This window comes from Globicephala melas, chromosome 4 (genome assembly GCF_963455315.2).
Source record: "Globicephala melas chromosome 4, mGloMel1.2, whole genome shotgun sequence".
NCBI lineage: Eukaryota > Metazoa > Chordata > Mammalia > Artiodactyla > Delphinidae > Globicephala > Globicephala melas.
In genome coordinates this window covers 7,401,371-7,419,586 of record NC_083317.1, presented here as the reverse complement: position 1 = coordinate 7,419,586, position 18,216 = coordinate 7,401,371, and the positions used below count along the sequence as shown (strand labels likewise).

Genomic DNA, 18,216 nt, shown 5'->3' with positions numbered 1-18,216 from the left:
ATTTCTTTTAAATTTAAAAAATGTCAATAATGCGCTACTAGGTTTTTTTTCTGTTTTTGTTTTTTGTTTTTTTGCTCTAGAAAGGCATTGTGGATGGAGAAGATATTTCCTTCTAAGCCCCAGTCTTACCATCTGTAAAATGTGGGTAAGTCACTAGATATCAGAGACACTGGAGAAATTGAATTGTTAAAATATCTATGAAATTGTATTTTTTTAAATAAAAGACATAGCCAGGGAAAGAGATTCCTTTTTCTATTAGCTTACATATAATTTACAGATGTTGATGACAATTGTTATCTTTTCGCTATTTCTCAGTTGAAGTTTCAAATGCATACAAAACTTTTAAATATCCTGTTTTGATAAGAAAGCATTTTTCAATGTTTTAAAATAAGACAGGTAAAAATCTCACATAGTAAAAAAAAATTTTTTTCCTTCTGTTAAAAAGCAAAAACCTTCAGCCGTCAAATGAATGTACTTTTCTTAGGTTTTAAGGGGGATATCAGCTAATAAAGGGAGACATGACTCCATCTACTGAGATATATTATGCTGACTTGCTCCTGGGTTGGAGTGGAATGATGGGGGCAAGAGGAAGGGATTTTTTTTTTGGCTCTGCCCCACGGCTTGCAGAATCAGTTCCCAGGGCCAGGGATCAAACCCTTGCCCCCTACAGTGGAAGTTTGGAGTCCTAACCACTGGACTGCCAGGGAAGTCCCTGGAGGAAGGGATTTTTATCTTTTGTGTATAATGTCAGCAGAAATCATGGCACCTCTTTAATGATATTCTTACACATGTGAAACTAATAACAGTTTATGAACTCAGAGGGAAAAACTCAGAGCCATGGTAGTCTACTATGGCCAAGTAGACTACAAAAGCTATTGCTAAGAAACTGCCCCTAGCTGGATAGTTCTTCTCTCTTTCTCCCTCTCTCCCCACCAACTCCCCTTTCTCCCCATCCCTCAAGTCTACAAATTATAAAAGTATTTCAATAAGTTAATATACTACTACAGTGTTGCTGAATCTCTTAAAATCGCTTCTAAAGGACCCATCTTGGACACTCCTGGCCAGTGTGAATGTGGATTGAAGAGTGGACCTTGGCTGTTGAAAGAGCAAAGGGGAAAGAGTTCAAGGCCAGAGGCCTGGAATCCTGACTCTGACTACAAATCGTGGTGATCACCTACCCATGTGAACTTGGGTTTGGTTCGCCATCTGCCAATGGGTCAACAGCGTGTGCCATTCCTTGGTGGGCTCTTGTGAGGATCAGTTGGCTTAATGATTGGGATATTATCTCTGAAATTTGTATCAATCATCTGAGTTCCACCCTAGGAAAGTGTTTGCCCAATGTCCAATGTTAGTTCCTTCTTTCTAACTGGCCCAGTCATGTGGCCGAATGGCTCAAGGGGTCGCAGGTTCTGGCAGCTGAGACAGATCTGGTCCAATTCTTTAAATGATCTTGCATCTGGCTCGCTTGCTTATGTGGTCAGTGGGTCAGTGGACTGGACCTCTGGTAGAATGTAAATAGGGGCAGCCTTTCTGGGTGGCAATTTGGTTGAATGTTGTAAGAGCTTTAAACCAAAAATGTGGACCCTTTTACCCAGCAATTACATTTCTAATAATTTATGCTAAAGAGGCATTCTCAACTGGTGTGTACAAAAATGCTTATAATAGTAGTGTTGACAACACAAAAAGGAAAACAACCCAAATGCCCAAAATAAAGATGAAAAAAAATTCACAGTAAATAAGTTTTAGAATTACTTACAATGTAGCCGTCACAACTATATATTTATTCAACAATATTGCGTACCTATTATGTGCTGGGCAGTGCTTGGGATGCTAAGGATGTGCCAATGCAGTGGTTAATTTTATGCATCAACTTGACTGTGCCAGGAGGTGCCCAGATCAAACGCTATTTCTGGGTGTGTCTGAGGGGTTGTTCTGGGATGAGATTTACATTTGAGTCAGTGGCCTCAGCAAAGTAGATTGCCCTCCCCACTCGAAGTGGTAGACATCATCAAATCCATTAAAGGCCTGAATGTAACAAAAGGTGGAGAAAGAAGGAATTTGCCCCTGTTTTCCCCGCCTCACTGCTTGATTGGAAGATCTCATTCCATCCTATCCTGAGTTCAGATTAAGATGCACATTATCAGCTCCCTTGGTTCTCAGGCAACTACCGATCATGTTAAAGGGATAGCCGGGCGGGCCGTCGGCAAGGTGGTTAGAGTGCAGGGACTGAGTCCCACAGCAGAAGGGAGTAAGGTCAAAGACATCTACAATCTGCTCCTAGTTACTGACTTGGGAAGAAGCTGATGATGTATCATCAGGTAAGAAAAGAGCACAGCAAAATAGTGTATACTAAAAACAGTGATCCGGTTTGAGTTACAAACATAAATAAACTCATATATTTACTGTACATGCTACTTCGTTCCCTCTTTTCTTTCTCCTTTCTCCCTTCCTTCCTGCTTGCTGCTTTCCTGACTTTTTTTTTAAGCTTATTTGAATCTTTACAGTTTTCTACATTGAATGTAACTTACTGGTAGAATGAATAAGGGAGAAATGCCCAGGTAAAATAAATTGACTGTATTTTATTATCTTTAGTCAAGCTGTCTGAGCAGAGGTTTCATTACTCTCAAAATTTGTTTAGTTTTCGGAATTAGCTATAAACATTCCTGGCTTTGTAGAAAGGTTCAAACAATGGGAGAGTTAAAATTGTCCAGTTACTTTAAAGGTGAGTGTTATCTCAGGGAAAGAGAAGTTTGGTTTCCAGAAGTCTGGCCACACCCAACATACAATTTCTCTATACTTCCATCGGTAGAAGTTTCACCAGGGTAGTGCCAAAAAGTGCCACCTCTATGGAAACCACACAAAAAATTGTTATACAGGTTATACAGTTATATAGGTACAAATGTGAAGAGCTTTCCTGATCCACACATAAGCTTATATACATTTTGAAACTCATTTGTACTCACAAGATTCAGTATTGACTTTGCCGTAAAACTTTGTTGATTAAAAGTGCTTCAGGAAGGGGATGGTCTGGTTTAAGTGAATTACCTGGATTACCTCTTCCACCCAGGAATAAAGAGAATTTCAACTGATGGTTCCTAGGATTTCAAATTCAGTTGTTAAACATCTTTCTAGCCCATGAGCTCACTTCCCTGTGTTGGTGACTGTGCAAGGCTGGGCACAGTTCAGTCTTTGATGATGTGGGTTCCCACAGTGTATCTGGGGCATCATCCTACCCATAAACTTATTTCACCTTCAGAGGCCTATAATGAAGCTGTGAGTAGCATCTCCCTCCTGAACATATTCACTTGGCATTTAAAAAAAGTGTAAAATCATTAAATTGCTCATTTTAATTTTCCATACCCACTTAGAAGCAAGGTATGGGAAAAATAGCTCACTAATCTATTGACTTTATTTCCCTGAATTATCCCTACTCTATAGCTGGGAAACCTGACAGAGAAAGAAGTTCAATAACTCATCTAACAGAGCTTGGTATCTGTCAAAGCTCATTCTATAAACCGCATGCCTCAACGTTAACGCCAATCTCTCAGGCTTCTTGAAAGGAAGTGTGTTATGGTTAACAGCGCTTAGACCAGCACAGACATGTCAGAAACCAATGACCTGGAAATGACTGAGCTTCGACTTTTATATGGCTGAGAGAAGTGAGAGTGTTACTCACCTTGTCTCATCTGAAACCCACACTCATCCCTTTTCCTCGTCATTCACATACTGTGTTTGAGGGACATCCAAAACAGACGTACAAGTTACTAAGGGAGGAAGAAGATCTTTCCCTCTTATGTCTCCCCTCTGGCCTCTGTATACAAAATTTGGGTGTTTTATTTCTTGTTTGGGTGGTCTTTACTGAACTTTTGGAGATGGCTACAATCTGACTACATGGACTGACACAAGCTGTATTCATCTTCCGAGGAGAGCTATTTTTAAATAGTTTTAACAGTTTCTAATCTGTCTATTGGAATCAGAAAACTTTAGGCATCATAGAAATGTTATTCAAATACCACATATTGAATTGCTCTTCCATGAAACTCTTAGGGAGAAACACAGAGGGGGTGCAGTGATGTCTAAGTCTAGCCCTCGTTGGCAAGGAGGTTCGAGCCTGGCAGAGCAGTAGAGCATGCAGGTACGCAGCAGCCCATGAAGTGGCTGCAGGACAAGGCCCACGGAACAGTGCTCACGGAACAGTGGCCATGGAACGGTGCCCATAGAATGGTACCCACGGTGAGAGGAGAAGGCTCAAGCATGAGAGCACAACTTTGAATTTCGGTGGTATCTTCCAATATACTCTAATTGACATCTTAAATTTAGTGACCTGGACACTGCACTTAAGACGTTGCCTCGTTTATCATTTTGATTTCTCAGATGCCAGCACAGAAATTTCCATCCTTTCCTTTTAAAGCATTTTTAGGGTGTCAGAACCTCTGGCTCCAGCAAGCCCACCTTGCATAGATCTCAGGTCCATTTTCTCTCTCTGCTTATTAGAAACCACTGCTCATTCCCCCTCCCACTGCCTGAGATTCCTTCTCTTGTGCTCAGGGCTTCAAGGCCCTCGTTGGCAGTTTTGCTTTCTTTGCCAACTGAACGGGATTTCTCTTGTCTTTTCTCATGTAATTGAACATTTATGAAATTTGGGGATGCTCTAAGTGCACAGAGTGATCTGTTTTGTGGTTAGAATCCGAGGCACACATGATTCAACCAGTTCCTCTATGTCTGGAACTGGGCATGGGAAGAAGCCAGGATGGAATGGAGGGTTTGTCACTTAAGTGACTGCCCTGCTCGCCGACCTCATGTTTCCAGGGTTTATTATTCTAGCAATACCAACAGCTCATCTGGAAACTTAACAGGGAAAGAAATAACTTGAGTCCAGATTCCTTACATGAGTAAAGGAATAAACTAGAACAATACTTGCATATTGCAAGAGCTTGAGCAGTCAAACGAGGATTACAATTTCTCCCAAGGACACCCAGGCTCCAATCTCAGTGCTAACAGCATTCTGACACTTCTTTTGCCACAAAAAGACACACTTTGGATTGGTTGGGGTAACCAAATCAAGGTTAGTATAGTTTAACAATTACTTTCTTTAAGAAAATATTATTAAATAAATAACAGAAATCAGAGGTTTATTTGAAAATGATTGGTGGATTTTAATGAAATTTTCCTCTCCCAGACTAGTTTTGTGTGTCACCACAATGTCATTTTTCTCTACGAGTTGCTCTAAAATCCAGGATCTACACACTTTAAGGGAGGGCTATTGTGGATGACTTTGGTATTGTTTTGAAGATTAGATGATTATTTATAACCAGAAATTTTCAGGGGATTTATTCTTTCTGATCTGAGAATGCCACATAATCGCCCTTATTACCCAGTGCCCAACATAACTTTTTGTTCTCCCCATGAAAGCCAAATCTCACAGAAGATTCAGCATTGCTAATTTAAAATAAACTCCACTTCTGCAAACAACAGGAACGGAGGATCAAGACTCTTATCTCCAGAGTGTAGACCAAATAAACTATTTCCCTGAAAAATAAAATTCACTGAAAGAAACATATTTTAGTTCACTATTTTTATTATTTTGAGGTCTTGTAAAAAAGATCTTTACTCATTTTGCAGTGGTGGATCTGACCCGTGCCTCTCATTGTGCCAAAGGGGGCCATGCCATTTAGGTTATTCCAGATGATGGTGGGTCCATTTTATATTTACTCTTTGGTGACAGCTCAGTGGGAGCCCTGGGTTAGTGGCAGGCACTGGTAGGATACATCCTAAAACTCCATGTTTCCTGGGGGCTCCATTCATGCTGTTCAGAGCCAGACTAAATCCCCAGTGACTTCCATAAAGTCTTCAGTGAGTTTTACTCCACGGGCAGAGAAAAAGTAGGAGTCCGACATACATGAGTAGAGATGACTATGAGATGAATCTCAAGCAGCACTGGTTTTGCAAACAAGAAAGGAGCTAAAGGAGTTCTTTCTTCTCTCTGCTCTGCATCACAAAATAACACGGTCCCACCGCCTGCAGGATTAACAAATCTCCCATTCATAACCCTGCACATACTTGTCCCTGTGGTGGCTCAGGAACAACAAATCCCCAAAGACACATTTTGGAATGCTGCAGCCCAGTGTTTGCACGTGAAGGTGAGGATGAACCATCGAGCCACAACCCTAACCTCAGCTCTAACGGCAGCCCTCGCTCAGCCTCCTTCCCAGTCGTGTTATTTATTCACTGGAATGACCTCAACACTCCACACCTGGACAGCGGCCACGTGCAATCCCTCGTGCTCACGGAGCACACGACGTTGGAGCTTTCTTTGGGCTGGATCTACCTCAGCCTGGTCTCTCCGCTCACGAGATCTAATTCCAGTACTAATGAAGGCACTCAAATGGGACCATTTTTCTGTTGCTGGTTTACAACTCTGAGCCTACTTAGGTCTTCTTCCCTTCCTATCAAGGTCTGGCTATCTCCTGATCCCAGTTTTTCCTCTCTTCCAAGTCTGCCTTGCCCAAGGCTACCAGATTAAAATGGCAGAATAAAATCTGTGTATCCTCTCCTTTGCCCCCAACCAAAGCCATTACTTGAGATTGAAGACTCAAATTCCATACTGATGCCTGGACTCCATTTTCTCCATGGAGAGGTACACCAATACCCCTGCCTGACCTATCCTCATTGCCAATGCCCCCTCCATGCAGACTGATTTCTCATTTGAAAAGCACTCTCTTCCCCGTTTCCCCATCAAAACCCTACTTCTTCCAAGATTCCTTTACCTTCCACCATATGCTTTGATGTTTCCTACTGACACTAGCCCTTTTTAACATCCCCATTCTTTACTCAAAGCCTAGCACTTTCTTGTTTAATGCTATGCTTCTTTGTCCTGTGCATTATTGTTTCACTGATATTCTTATTTTCGTAAAGTCTAATGCCTCTGAAGGCTGAAATGAGGATGCTTTTTCTTTTTCCTCCTTTGTCTTCTTTATATAGCAGTTACTCTTAAAGACTTGTTGACTGACTGGTTCAAGAAGCTATGATGATACGGGGGGTAGCTATTAAAGGTCAATTTCTGGAAATGTGCTGATGGTCAAGAGATGTTTTAAACAAAAGTGAATGTTATATAACTATAATTATTCTTCACTTGGTTGCATGAAGTTTTGCCACGATAAGCCCGTTATTCAATTCTTGTAATGTGGCTTTTCTCCAGAGTACACCATTCTAATTTTCTGATAGTATCTTTTATTTAAAGGATAATAGATGAGACTATTAATTTAAAATAAGAACTAAAAACCTTCTGGATGGATTATCTGGAATTCCAAAAGACTAAGCAGTTTATTTACATGAAGAGAGCAAGAGAGAAGCCCTTACTTGCCATACTTTTCCCCACTTAGTACGATTGTGCATGTTTTATCTGTTGGAACAAAAGCCTTTTGTTTTTGTCTTTTTCCCCTGGGCATTGAGACCAGGTTAGATCTGCACATGCAGTAGAAGATAAAGACAGGCATTCCATCTCCAGCTGTGACTTTGCATGGCTCTCAAGCGAGCAGACACTTGGAGGTCTTCACTACAGGAAGAAGCCTACTAGAGGGGCTGCATTTGAGAAGAACCTAAGCCAGTCGTTCCCAAAATTTAGTGTGCATTCGAATTCCTGGAGGAGATATGCAGATGGGTTGCTCCATCCCCAGAGTTTCTGATTTAGTGGGTCTGGGGTAGGCTTGAGAATTAGCCTTTTTAACCAGTTGCCCTGGTGATACCATTGCTACTGGTTCAGGGACACAGTTTGGGAACCATTGACCTAAGCTGACTTCTGTGAGCTCTGATGCTTCCTTCTGCTCACAGAGATCCGCCTGTGGCCAGCAAGGAGGCATGAGAAGGGCTGGCTTGGGGCTTAACACTCCTCAGCTGCTGATGAGACAGAGGGCCACCTAATTCAGTCTCCTCAATGAAGGAATCCCTTTTATGACAGCACATCTATAACAGATTCTCTATTTGCTTCTCTCTTTGTGTCCTCTCTCTGTATATGCCTCACTACAATGGGTCTGGTCACCCCAGGAGGGTGAATATATATTTAGGGTATTCACTGGTGAGTCTTCAGGATACAGCTGAAAAGGAAGGGGTCCATTCCTTCTTTGCTATTATTGAAATTGGATTCCTTAAGAATAGGAATTTTATCTTATTCACACCATATTCTGCACAAAAGAAATGTCTGCAAATCTGAAATGTACTCTGGCTGATATGTCACGGAGTCCTGACTCTGAAAGCAACTTGGGGCTTTTTACAAATAAGAAGGTTCAGGGTGCCATGAGAAACCTCCAAAGGGGTATTTCATGCCCTATCTATTGATGGAAGATAGAGAGGTATGGACAACATAAAGCAGCAGGGTAAGTGTTTTCCTTGAGTGATGAATCCTGTAGATGCAGCCTGGTCATGTGGTCCCTGCATTCCAGACCTGCTCTCACTGATCACACATTTTGTATATGGACTGAGGTGTCATTCTGGTGAAATATGACTCATTTCTCTCATAGAGAAATGATGGTTCCCTCATAAAATGATGACCTCAGTCCATCATAGCCTACTCTATGGACCTCATAGAGGTCCAGTCTGATTTGTTGGCTGAAACTGTAGGTCATCACTGCCCTCTTAGGACTTGGAAACTCTCTGTGTTGGTAGAGACTTTAAAACACATGCACTTCAGCCCCATTTCTTAGCTCCTCCAACTTCTTTGTGCCTTCCAGTGATGGGGAATTCAGAGCTATGCAAATGAAGAGGACAGATCATATAAGCCCTGCCCAGCTCTGACTACAGAACATTCTTTCTTATATGAAACAGAAATGTGTCACTTTGTAACTTCTACCACTAGGTCCTAGTTGTATCCCTTAGAGTCCATCAGAACAATTCTAATCTGTCCTTCATCTTCAAATATTAAGACACCTGAAAACAATGGTCTTTCCCTCCTGTCAAGAATTCTCTAGGGTAAATAACCCCAATTCCTTCATCTACCTCTTATACTACATGGTTTGGACTTACCTACTATCCTAATTGCCCCCTTCTGCATGAGACTGAGTTGAGTTATATCCCTTCTAGGTTGAAATGTCAGGATGTGGCAGTGAAATACACCCTCTCTTCAAAAACACTCTCTTCATTAAACAGAAGCTCCACTATGAGATGTTATTCACTTTGGAATGGCAAGATATTTAAAGTGTTCAAGTGTTCAAGATATTTAAAGTGTTCAAGTATAACTGCACCATGGAAGGATGAACACACATTAGTGGTAGGTGTTCACTGTTTCAGGCCGGCAACCTTGGACCCTGCATGAATGGGCCAGGGCTTTGGCACCTAAGTTGGAGGAATGGAATGACATAAGAGGCTGGAAGCATTATGGATCACCACGACATTTCTTCTGGCTCTTTCTCTCATAGCTTTCTCATATATCTCCTCCTGACATTTCTCTTTTCTAAATGTATATTTGGCATTAAGGCTGATCTCTCCCTTCTAATGAAAAGGTATAGATTTTAGTTTCCAAGGGTACCTGCTCTCCTTGAGGCAGGCAGGAGTTCTCAAAGACTACTTCCAAATTATATGGTCTATTTTCAAAAGAACACTTGACTATTGTTAGATTAATTTAACCTAAACTTAGAGCATGTGTCTAACTTATATGCTATTCAAAACAAAATGCAAATTGCTAGTCAACAGCAAGTACTAGATACTGGAAGACAGCATCTAATGCTTCAGCCTTCTTAGACACAGTGTGGGTGTAATTGTCAGGATTGGAAACTTGCTCCCAAGCTTGGGTTGTGAAGTGAGCTCTTCTTTGTGTCTACTTTAATGGTTCAGCTACCAGAAGTCAAACAATATAGATTTGCATCTCTTTCGTAGGCATCACATATGCCTACTCCTAAAGTCAAAAGGTTCCCAACTAACTTATTTAAAAAAATACACCACTGGGGACTTCCCTGGTGGCGCAGTGGTTGAGAGTCCACCTGCCGACGCAGGGGACACGGGTTCGTGCCCCGGTCTGGAAAGATCCCACATGCCGTGGAGCGGCTGGGCCCGTGAGCCATGGCCACTGAGCCTGCGCGTCCGGAGCCTGTGCTCCGCAACAGGAGAGGCCACAACAGTGAGAGGCCCGCATACCGCAAAAAAAAAAAAAAAAAAAAAAAAAAATACACCACTGGAGAATGATTCAAGAGCTCAACAAAATACTAGTCCAACTGGGGATCTTTTCACCATTGGGACAAATCATTTGCTTTGCCCCACTCTATTGCTGACCCACACTAACTGTATTTCTTTGACGCCAGACATTTATATTAAAGTAGTCAAATTTGCATGCTTAACATTGGGTATATATGCCAAAGACTCAAGTGTGTTCACCCTACCAGTTTGCCTTCCTCCTGGGCATAGAGCTAAGCTACAATTTCCAGCTACCCTTGCAGTTAGGTGTGGCCATAGAATATGGGCAAGATTGATATAATTACTTCCAGGCTTGTATCACTGAAAATCTCCTGCATAATCATCTACTCCCTCTTACCCTATCTGCCAACTGCATATCAACTCTAAGGAGATCATGGAAGCCAGATGTTAAGATGAATAAGTGTCCATCAGCCTGGGTGCTGGTATGGCATCAGCCAAGTAGACTTATAGGGATGAAAAATAATCTTCTGTTTTGCTAAACTGCTGAAATGTAGGGATTTTCTGTTGCATCAGCTACCTAATTAATAGAGTTCACATAGCCTCATTGAGGACCAAACTTAATGACACATTATAACAAATAAATAATAGCATCTACTATTTATAAAGTGCCAACTTTGTGCTGGACATCGTGCTAAGAACCTCATTATCACATTAATCCTCATAACATCTCCGGAGTAGACATTATTATTATTTTCATTTTACAGATAGGCAAACCAAGAACTTGAAGTTGAGCAAGGTCACCCAATTAGTGTCGTGGATTGTATCATCATCCCCAGTTATTCACTTCTTTCTCTGTAGGAAGATTATATGTCTCCACCTATTGTTATGTGACTTGCAGTGCCCCACTCTGGGAGAAATATACATGTCATTGACCATTGGCATTGGTGTGACAAGTGACTTGTTTTGGGTCAACGGAATGTGAGTGGATAACTTATGTCATATCTTAGCAGGACTTTTAAAAGCCATTGCTTAATTTGGCATTCTTCTTTTCCCTCTGATACTGGAATGGAAAGTCCCAGGTCAGACTGGTCCTTCAGTCTGGATTCCAGTGTGAAGAAGACACTTAAGGGCAGTCACGCTGACCAGCAACGGCACGTAGCTTGAGGGAGAAATAAACCTTTGCTTTATAGGCAACTGAGAGGTTGTAATGGCTGTTACTGCACCAAACCTACTAAAAGCTGATGGATACATCTAGAACTTGATGCAAATGCAGTTAGTTAGACACCAGAGACTGTGCTCTTCATCACCAAACAACACCTGCCAGGCACATTGTCACACTTGCACACGTTCCTGTCAGATGATATGATGAAAATTTAAAGCACCATTGAAAAAAAAAAAGTCTGTTCTCATTCTGGGTAGGAAAAAGGTGATGCCTGTGAGTTTGAAGAGAAAACTGCCACAGCACCGGGATTAAAACTTAACTCATAGCTTCGTCTCTCACAACGCATACAAAATGTTTAGATGTAGTGTCCCACGAAAAAATTGGTGGCAAGGATGTGGATCTTATAGATTCACTGGCTGGTTCATTTTTTAAAGTTTTCACACTGGTAATCACATCTCTGTGACTGGGAGTTTGGAGGTGAATAGTACCCCAAATCTATCCACTAAAAGAACCACCAGTACTATACGGTCCCTGGTCCTAAGCACAGCCATCAACAGGAAACATAAAATGGGAGACTGAAGGGGTTACTGGGATTAATCTGGCCTGAACTCATCTGTAAAGACATGAAATAAATAGCCATTTCATTAAAATTTGGGGTTAACTTCATACATTGTAAGTAGGAAAGTTGATTGATGGTCTCACTGCATCTGGACAAAATAGAGATTTGAGTATAGCCACTTGAACATTGTGCACTGAGCAAAATCAGCTTCTGAGGTTTTGTTGAAATAACTATTCAATTCAGTAATAAATAAATAATTGGGCCTCTACAGTTGATTAGCAGGTATTGTTAGATCAAGGCTATAGTTTAGGGAACACAGAATATTCTTTTTAAGATGACATTGTCCTTCTTTATTGAAAGGAAGTAAAGTTGTATTATTAATTAGTGCTAGTAAAATGTTATCAAGTATGGGTATATTATATACTTTGTCAGAGGAGAGTCAGAATATCATTCAGGCACTAACTTCAGTTATCATGATCTCTTCTTTCTACAGAATTCTGATTATTTCTAGGACTAATTATTTTAAATACATTTTAAAATGTATTTTATCCCAAATGACTTTTTTTTTTTTTTTTGCGGTACGCGGGCCTCTCACCGTCGTGGCCTCTCCCGTCGCGGAGCACAGGCTCCGGACGTGCAGGCTTAGCATCCGTGGCTCACGGGCCCAGCCGCTCCGCGGCATGAGGGATCTTCCCAGACCGGGGCACGAACCCGTGTCCCCTGCATCGGCAGGTGGACTCTCAACCACTGAGCCACCAGGGAAGCCCCCAAATGACTTTATTTTATTTTTATATCTCTTTAAATACTTGAAGTACAATTAAAGAAAAATACCTTAATTCAACAGAAGTGTCTTGATAATTTTTTAACTTTACCAATTCCTCTTTTATTGATACTACCAAATTTAATAATTTTATAAAAATCGAGATGGAACCGATTCTCTTTTGGTACTTAAATGAAATTATTAAAAATAAAAGAAACAGTAAATGCCATCTTAGTAAGCCAAACCCAAATTTGTTGAATTTAAACATTTCAAGTCCACGAATTTTAGAGTGCTGATACAATGAACTAAAAAAACTACCTTGCTTTGAAAAGTATCATGACTTTAAACCTGGTAAAAATAAATAACTGCCTTTTCCCCTAGCCCCCTTCCTTCCCCTTATTCTGACTCTCTCTGGTCCATTTCCCTTATTAACCAACATAGTACTTACATAACATTTGATTAAGGAATAGTGAAAAAAAGAAAAGCTTTATCTTGCCTACCTGCTCATTTTGAAAAAGAAGGTTTGTCTTGTTTCCATGAAAATGCATTTTATCAACATTCAACCCTTGAAGAAAGTAATATTTTCTACCTGTGAATGGGGTTAAGCTTCCATAAGGCTGTATTTACTTTCTTTTAAAAATAATTGAAGTAATGTCGATTTACAATGTTGTGTTAGTTTCAGGTGTACAGCAAAGTGATTCAGTTATATATATGTTTTATATATATGGATGTGAATATATGTCTATATGTATATTCTTTTACAGATTCTTTTCCATTATAGGTTATTACAAGATATTGAATATAGTCCCCTGTGCTATACAGTAGGCCCCTGTTGTGTATCTATTTTATATATGGTAGTGTGTATTTGCTAATCCCAAACTCCTAATTTATTCCTTCCTCCGCCCTTATATTTACTTATTTTTAATATCCAACACATTTTCTCTATTCTTTATTAAACAGCTATTTTCATGTTTTATTTTCTTTTTATCCTGTAAAGTAAGGATAGTTTGTGAGAAGATAGGGAGGAATATGAGAGTGAACTGAAGAATTTTTATATACTCAAAGGAAACAGCCTATACCAGTCCTGTGTATTAAATGAAGACCTGGGTCATATAAGTGCATATATTTACTGATGTTTAGGAAATACCAGGGTGAGGTATCAAAATTATATTTTAAAAAATTACAAAATGGCTCCAGGTATGCAGGAATAAAATTAAGTTGCTCTCCTTAACAAATCCTACTTGAAATGGGTAAACCAATTATTCTGGAGTATGCTATTCACTGTCATCAGGACATAATGACACTTTGCTCAGCAATTAGCCACCCAGGAAGAAAGCAAACCATAGTTTGGTAAATTAGCACTGAATACATGAACATGGAATCTACCAGAACTAAAGATAATTGATTGAGCAATTTCATTCCCGTCTTTTTTTTTTTTAATTCATGAGAGAAATTGAACTTTAGACCTCACAAATACACTACTTTGTTTATCTAATAATCCATATTCTTGTCTGGATTTATCTTCATAAGTAATGTCTACTTTCCTTCTGCTGATAAGATCAGATGCAGCAAAGGCAGGGTAAACTGCCTTGTTTAAGTCCTAATAATACTCCATACATCACTTCTGTCTACTCTTATAAATTAAATGATAGACAAACGTGTCCATGTCCATCAGGAACCAAAAGGTAAATGTAGTGTAATATTTCACCCTTTGCCCAGATTTAGAATAGATTGCTTCTGCCTTCACTAGTGATCACAGGGGAAGAAAAAATACCGGAAAGTATAAACACACAGCTTTATCCAAGTCATGAGTGCTCTGCATGCATCATCTTTAGAAAGCAATGAAATACCCAACAAGGAAAACCAGGATACATATCATTTACCTTCATAAACAACAAACCAGAACTAGCTCAAGACCACACATGCATAATGGCATCCTCAAAAGAGAATGGCAGCCAGGGGTACTGTAGAGTCTTTATCAGTATTTCCATCCCGTTGCCAAACCGTACCTCGGCTCTGTAATTCAAACTGTGCCTTCTAACACCTGGATGCCCCCTTTTAAAGCTTCCTCTTTCAAAATGTGACTTCCACCTTCCTCTACTATTTTTCCTCATCAGTATCAGTCCAGGGGAGGGGGTGTGTGAGGAGCTGGTACCAAAGAAGAGGAGGGCGCGGCACAGACCAGTCTTGCCTAAGGTGAAGACAGAATGGCGTGAGGAACTTACCTGTTTCCCCTGTAGGAATGTTGAAATGGAACTGGAATGATAGTAAATCGGCCCCTCTTGCACAGTTTCTTCCTTGTTTCTATTAGGAGAAGTAACTCCTCCTCTGTTTACTATGCCTGCGACCTTGGAAATGTAGTCGCTCTGTTCACATGCTGACTTGAAGTTAGTCACTGATCTCACAAACACACCCTTTTCCCTTTCCTGGAGCTCACCAGCTCTGCTGAGAAGTCTGTCAGGCCTGGACTAAGAGTAAACTATTTCTCCACCCTCCTGGGTCTCAGGACCCTTAGACAGGAGTTGATTGGCCGGTATCTCGCTGACCACAGTTCTCCCACAGCGCCTTTCTGCCTTCTAAGCCCGACAAAAAGTTAGAGAGGAGAGCGAGAGGGTGAGGAATGAATGAACGCTTTTGAAGCCAAAGGGGCTCGGTTGAAACTAGACAACTCTCATCAGGGACTGATCCGTGGCGTGCGTGCGTGCCTGCGTGTGTGTGTGTGTGTGTGTGTGTGTGTGTGTGTGTGTTCCTTTTCTCCCCGGAGGATGGGATTTTCCCCATTCTCAGTTCAGCTCGGATCGTTTGCGGTTTCAATGTTCTTGACTTTGAATAGCTATTGTGATGCACCGCCATGCGTGAAATGGGTGATTTGCAAGCTTCTCTGTCCCACGCAATTCCGTGCATAATCATATATCCAGATTCTGCACTGGCAAGGGAATCGTTCCTTTATAGAAAGCGATTGAATTCCCGCGAGCAAAGGAACTTAATAGTGTTCGCTGGGGTAGCCATCCGGGGTGGGAATGCGGGCGCCTGTGCTCTGGCCTTGGTGCTGAATCCGAAACCCGCTGTCCAACAATCTCAGCAGTTCCTGGGCAACTTTGGGAGGTCTGATGGGGACTGGCCAGTCCTAGGCACCCCCTCGCCGGTCGCCGGCAGGAATCTGGGCAAAGCCTATGCCCTGGGACCCTCCGCAGGGGACGCAGCTCCCTTATTTCTTTGCTTGGATCTGGGAAAGTTTTGTACAACGTTTATTTGTAACTGGAGCTGCCTTCTCCCCTCCCACCTGGGTCGCCATGGAGACTTGAGCTCTTTCTCTTTTTCTCCAGGCAAAATGGGCGAAGCTTAGTTAGCTCAGCCCTGACTGTAGCAAAGCCCCTTCTTCTTTCTAAGCAGCTCCTGGGCATCCCTCTTCTCCGTTTTTCAGAAGAAAGGTAGGCAGGGAATGGTGCTAGCTGGAATGTGGCATTACACCCGGTTCTGTGGTGGCTCCTTGGATCATCAGACTTTGGGTAAAAGCAGGCAGGAGACACTGTAAATGTATAATAAATCTCCAACTCCTAAGTACTGGAGTCCCCCCTCCCCTCCCTTTTTTTGGGAGTGGAGGCGGGATTCTTTGGAAAATGCTGGTATTTTATTTCTCCACTAATCTCACCCCATTACTGTGGCTGTTTCTATCAAGATATGTTTCCTCCCTAAGAGTCTCTCCCTACTGAACCCGGTACAAGAGATATACCTGTGGATTAACCCAAGGTTTTACTGGGTTTGGGAAATACAAATGTTATTTCTGTTAAAAACTCATCCAAGCTTAATGTCTTGATGCAAATGAAAATATACCCAGGAGGAAGCAAGCCAGTGAATTCATCCAGCCCCCTAAATGCAGTAAACATCTCATTTTATCTGAAGGGTTTTTGTTGTTGTTGTTGTTTGTTTTTTTCTCTTCCAATTACAAAATAATTCAGTTTACTTCTAGGGAGAGCTTCCTATTCACTGTTGGTAGTCATCATATCACATCTCTGGCTATATTGATAGAGAACAGTTAGGAGTTATTGTTTCCCATTCTCTGCTTGTTTCTCCCCAGCCCTCACTTTTCCTTTTCCTCCTCATGTTTCTCTCTCCCTCTTTCTCTCTCTCTCTCTCCCTATCTCTCTTTCCCTCTCTCTCCCTCTCTCTCTTCCTTCCTCTCTCTCTTCTGCTCCTATACGCAAAGAAGAACAAGGATACAGCTTTCCACAAAGACAATGGGCTTTTCCCAACTGTAAATGACTACATAGCAAGCCACCCCTGCCAGTTAATCCGTGCATTTCATCTTTGCCAACGGATGTTGAAATGATGTCTGTAATAACTGACTGGGTCTCTCCGGGCCCTGGGCATGCAGACCCCCTCCTCTCCCCGCCCCCCTTGCGAGTTTTCAGTTGCTAATGAGAACCGTATGAAACAGATTTCCCTTCTGTTATGTAACCTGCTTCTCCCTCGCCTTTCCCTTGACTTGGGCATCCTGTTTCTCATCAGAGTGGAGATGCATGCAGCGGCGGAAACTGGGGAAGGGGAGTTGGGGACCCGAGGGCACAGAACCTCTTGCCCAGATTGATGCCAGCTTCTTGCCTTCGAGCAACTCAGCGCACCGCTTACCTTGCTGCGGACTTGGTGGCTTCATTCAATCATGATCTCCCCTCTTGGAACGGAGCAAGGTTTAATAATTCACTACACGATGGATGGCGAGGGGAGGAAATAAAAAAAGAAAAGGGAAGGAAAACTGGAATCAGATGGTCAAATTTTACATCAGCCCCGGGAGGCTTTAGGAGACTCCATTCTCCTCGCGGTGCATCCAGGTCTGGGTCTATCTTCCCGGGTCCCGCGGATCCCACCCCTCCGCCCGCCCAACCTCTCCGGCCAGGTGCGGCCGTCTTCAAACTGGCTCCCTCTGGCCGAGAGTGGAGAGGAGGGCTGGGCGCGGGGGCCAACGGAGGGGCGGAGGGGTGTGCGTTCGGGCAGGGGCGGGGGAGGGAGAACGGGTGGAGGGAAGGGGGAAAAGGCTAGAGTGGCGGAAAAAAAAAATCCCCGGCTAGGAGAAAAGTGATGGACCACGCAGGGAGACGTCATGAAAGCCGCAGATTCAAAGAACGCTACTCAATTCCTGGCGACTGGCTGAGCCCGGCTGTCAGCGCACGAACAGACGCGGCTCCGGAGATAAAAGCGAGCGCAGCGCCGCGTGCTGGAGAAAAGCTGCCACGCAGCCTGTTCCGTAGAGGCCGTGGGCGGGGACCCGGAGGGATGGAGCTGGAGACCCGGAGGCGCCCACCCACCTCCCATTTTCAGCATCAGTGTCGCGTTGGATCGCCCAGCTTGGGCGGGGACACTACGACGCCCCCCCCGCCCCCAAATGCGAGCCAATGCGGAAACAACCGAGTCAAGCCCCACCCCTCCAATACGAGCCTGGAAAATGTGGGGCTCTCGATGCCTGGGGATGATTTTAGGGTTAGCCTCGGGTTCCCATCATTCCCCCCCCAGGTCACTAAGTTATTCTCGAAGAAAAGCCTGGAAAGCAGGAAAGCCGAAGCTCGGGGATCAGTTTTTGACTGCTGGTTGGAGGGGGCTCTTTCTTTAATGTTTTGT

The 18,216-nt window shown here is 42.5% G+C and overlaps 1 protein-coding gene across 5 annotated transcripts in view; it reads right to left on the bottom strand.

Annotated features, from left to right (window-relative positions):
* KCNJ6 (potassium inwardly rectifying channel subfamily J member 6) overlaps nucleotides 1-17,771 on the bottom strand; it is a 287,514-nt gene extending 269,743 nt beyond the window's left edge. For 2 of the 5 annotated variants that reach the window (XM_060297794.1, XM_060297795.1), the window contains exon 1: nucleotides 17,233-17,771. The gene's annotated coding sequence lies outside the window, so the exon portion shown is untranslated. Of the gene's footprint in view, nucleotides 1-14,828; nucleotides 15,205-17,232 lie in introns of those variants that run through there. The other 3 variants (XM_060297796.1, XM_060297791.1, XM_060297792.1) reach the window with 3 other exon arrangements.
* Nucleotides 17,772-18,216: the final 445 nt, after the last annotated feature.